At 39.5% G+C, this 4114-nt stretch overlaps 1 long non-coding RNA gene across 1 annotated transcript; it reads right to left on the bottom strand.

Moving 5' to 3' along the window:
- Positions 1–521: 521 nt before the first annotated feature.
- LOC109200868 (uncharacterized) lies at positions 522–2379 on the bottom strand. The gene is made up of 3 exons (XR_002060920.2): positions 2361–2379; positions 1408–1548; positions 522–561 (listed from the first exon to the last, which is right to left on the bottom strand). It is a non-coding gene; the product is annotated as an uncharacterized LOC109200868 (long non-coding RNA).
- Positions 2380–4114: the final 1735 nt, after the last annotated feature.

The following is a 4114-nucleotide window of genomic DNA, read 5'->3' as shown; positions in this document are numbered from 1 at the left end:
TATGACACAAAAAGGAAATTATCCTAATTTTTATGAATATTTGAAGCAGGAAAAGCAAAAACATCAAAGCTTACAGGAGGACGGGAAAAGGCAAAACTTCGCTACAGAAATATCCTGTCCTTCCAAACATGTCCTTTGCAAAAATATTTTCACTCTCTGTTTCCGGAGGTGCCGCCCTTTGCAAAAGCACCCAGTTTCTGTCTCACAAAGACAGAAGCACATGAAACACCCACAATTCACAAAAGGTCAGAGCACGCACACTCTCGCAGACATGCCCTCACTCTGCATTTCAATCATCCCACTGTAATAAACTGTCCACACACACAGACACACAACACACCTTTTCCGTTGTCCTCCACTATGAAGAGCAGGTTGTGCTGTCACACGGTGAAGGTGAAGCGTATTTGAGCGAGTTGGAGCCGTCGTGGTTGTAGCTGATGCGGTTCTGGTCGATGTGTCCATGGTGAAGCTGCTTATCTGTCGGTAGTGTTGGCCGCTGATGGTGCGCTTGATGGTGCTGTGTCGAGGAGCCTGGATGACGCTGAAGACGATGGACTCCGCCTGGAGGAAGGTGTGTAATAGGAGGGAAAATGCAGGGAAAGAAGGACGGCTCAATGATATCGCTGCAATGTCTCCCTAGGATGAAGCTACATAAAGAAGCAGTGTTGGTTCTGCACAACCAACAAAATAGTGAGAACTCAAATTCAGGAATCAGCTTCAAAATATCTATAGTGGCGAACCTTAACATCACTTTTGGGTGTTACTCTCTAAAATTCTACAATAAGGCAGTAGAAAATAAATCTTCAAGTTTTACTGAGAATTACAGATTTATGGGATTAACAGTGTTGGATTATCCCTTAAACCGGCTGCTTAGTTTAGCCAGCTTAGGTAATCATCTCAAAATAAACATTCAGAGGTCCAGCTCTTTTCTAAACTGGTATCTGTACTGCTTGGGATGATTCCAAACATGATGCCAATTAGTTCACAAATCATACCAAGCTTCAAAGATATGATCTGTTTATATGTGCAGTCATAAAGAGAATTTGATGCCTAAAGAAGGAAAAAGGCAATAAGCTCATTTAAATTACTTCATACATATTATTAACTCTACAATATATGCAGCAGAGGATGGATAACATCCAACATTTGCTTTAGTTTCGCCTTAATTAAAGAAGTATGAGTGTGCATGATGAAGAAATCAGTCCTTCAATGCTGTATTTTGACCTCAGTTACACATTTGAAAAGTTTTTGTTTCGTTTTACTTTAAGACCTTCTGAAGTGCTCAAAGCGTCTCTGTTGTAGTTCCCGCCACAGAAGGTGACACCTGATTCTTGTCATGATGTCACGCATATACTGTAATTAAAGCTGTGAAAGATTTGCAGAAAACGTATGTAGCCAGTGTGTTACCTCTGTGTCTGCATCGGTGGCTTTCAGCTCAAACTCAGTGATGGTCTTCCTCACACCCTCCTGCACCCTCATGCCAGGGACCTGAAGAAGAGGCAGGGAGTCCTCCACAGGCTTGATAGTGATGTAGAAAGTCTGAGCAACCTGAAGACAAAGAACATAATAAGATGATGAAACAACTATGAGCGATACACATATGTGTAACCAAAACTACATCCTGCCATCAATTCCTACTTTTCACTGAGAACTTTCTCAACAATTCAGCAAATAGAAAAGTCTCATTGTGATGAAAAAGTTTAACCCCAAAGGGACACAGCTTCACCAAGCACCACAGTGGCCACAAAGCTTCCACACATTGCAGTCAGCCAGGCGTGAAGGTCAAATGACCTTTTTCACATGTTTACTCGAGTCCTTGTGATCCTCATTAGTTTGAATTAGCAAGGCAGATTTATGCATGAGGAGACCGGGACAGGAAGCTGCTACTTTCCCGCTGTTATAAAAGCTGTAGAGTTTGTTAGTTTTCACATTTCTTTCATATCTTTCATTTTAATGACATAGTTAAGGGTTTTTTTAATTTTATTTAAGCTAAGCGTTTAAGTGATCAGAAAACTTTTCTTTCTTAATTCCTGTTAACAGCTTGTTTTCTGCACCATTTAAGGTTGTTCCTGCACTTGGGATTAAGGTCCTCTTTGGACACACAAGGACTGTTGACTTATTTCTTGGCCAAATGGAAAAAGTTATTTTTAAAACCCAATTAGTCTTTAGGAAGAACAAATAATATTTCAGAGCTTCTGTTGTAGTCAGTAGATATCTGCATCTAGACCTCTTCATGATGAATTTTAAAACATGTTAACTACCAGGTATCGTAAAATCTTCTGCCATTCACCTCATTTGTCCCGTCGGACACGGTGAAGGAGAATGGTCGGCATGTTTCTTCTTCACTGGTGTGGACGTACTGGATGCTGCGTGATGCCAGTCAGCCTGCGTGAAGGTGCTGATCCTAGTGCCTAAAGAGATGAATTCTTCTGCGTTCTTTCCATTATATGTGTTGTCTTATCTTCATATTTTGTTGTGACATGTGTTTGTAAGACACCATGGATTTTCTGGCCACACTGAGTTTGTTTCCTCAATTTGGCTCTTATCAAATTTACAAGGGGATAAAACTAAACTGAGACTAAGTTAAACTGAAATACATGCTTCTCTTTACTCTGTGTTGCTCTGAAGATTAAACCCAGTGGGAAACATAATCAGGTTTGTCTGCACAATCCAGCATCACTCAGCGTGAAACTAAAGGTGACTGTCTTAAAAACAAGAACGATTTTTTTGCTTTCCAGGAGTTCTGTTATCCTCGCTTATTGTGGATCCAAAGACCTGATACAGCCGTTTGTAAGACAACACATTTATGGTTATTCTGACATACAAAGTGTGCAACAGACACATTACTGTTATCTATGATGTGCATTAATGAGGAAAAGACTTAGACTTAGAGCTTTTATTGTGATTGTGATGTTTCTTGCACAGCATTGGGGTAGCTTGACCACAAAGGTGCAAAGTAGAAGAGAAACCAATATACACAAGGGGAATAAAATAATAATACAATAAAAAAATAAAAAGCAATGTATATGTATACATTATGTGAGTGAACTATATACATGGTGTATGTGTAAGAATATTGAGAGAAACATTGTGGGTCTGTATACAGGGCAGTTATATAATGTAATAACAAATAAGGGTGGAGGGCTATGGTCATTTAGGGTGGAGATGGTAGTTCTTCTGAATTCCCACTTTCATTGATTTCCAGCTGTGATATTCATTTTCCAACATTTGCACATTGAAAAGTTTAACAACCATAATACTATCATATAAATTGCATATTAACAAAACAAGGAGTCAACAGAAAACAAACAAACTGATAGGTTCATAGCATAACCTATTTGCTGACGTTGAGACAATGTAATTAACAGCAAGCAAGACACAAGTAGGCAACGTTCTTTGTTTCCGTGCACGGGAGAGAACGGACAAGCGCCGTTCCTTCGCTTGACCCCAGTTGCTCTCGTCCACTCACCCGTAACTGCTCTTTAATTGAGGTTACATGAATATGCATAGGGTCATTAACATATGACGTATACATACACACAAAGAGTACCTTGCCTGTGCGTTGTGTAAGTGTGTGTGTGTGTGTGTGTGTACCTGTGAAGACTCCCCAACGCTGGTGCCAGGAGTCTACGGTCCATCTAACAAAAGGCTCTATACTTAACCGATACAGAGTAGGTGTCCTCCTATACCATAAATCAGTAAGAGTAGATATAACCTTTCTCCTGACTTAAGTTGTGTGTGCATGCAGAACACTTGGAATGCACACAAAGTTGCAGACTATTAAGGATCAAACCTCTATCAATCTACAACTAAGCATATATAAGTAGATTTCTAAGCATAAATGACAATCAACAATATAAATCTACACAACCAAAAATGGTTTTAATCCTGATTTGTATCAGCTACCAGTTAACCTATATTAGTTCCTTTGAATTAATCAAGTTTCCTTTAGTTGTTGTTCTAACTGTCTGATCATACAATCGATAGAACTCCACTCAGTTCTATCGATTTAATTTAGCCTCATTCAGTCCACCCAATGCTTTCACTCACTGTATGCACAAACTGGTTATGATACCAGTAACACTTCAACGAGTTACCAATACAACTCAAACAA

The sequence above is a fragment of the Oreochromis niloticus genome, unplaced genomic scaffold (assembly GCF_001858045.2).
Source record: "Oreochromis niloticus isolate F11D_XX unplaced genomic scaffold, O_niloticus_UMD_NMBU tig00000714_pilon, whole genome shotgun sequence".
NCBI lineage: Eukaryota > Metazoa > Chordata > Actinopteri > Cichliformes > Cichlidae > Oreochromis > Oreochromis niloticus.
This window is presented reverse-complemented; position numbering and strand designations above follow the sequence as displayed.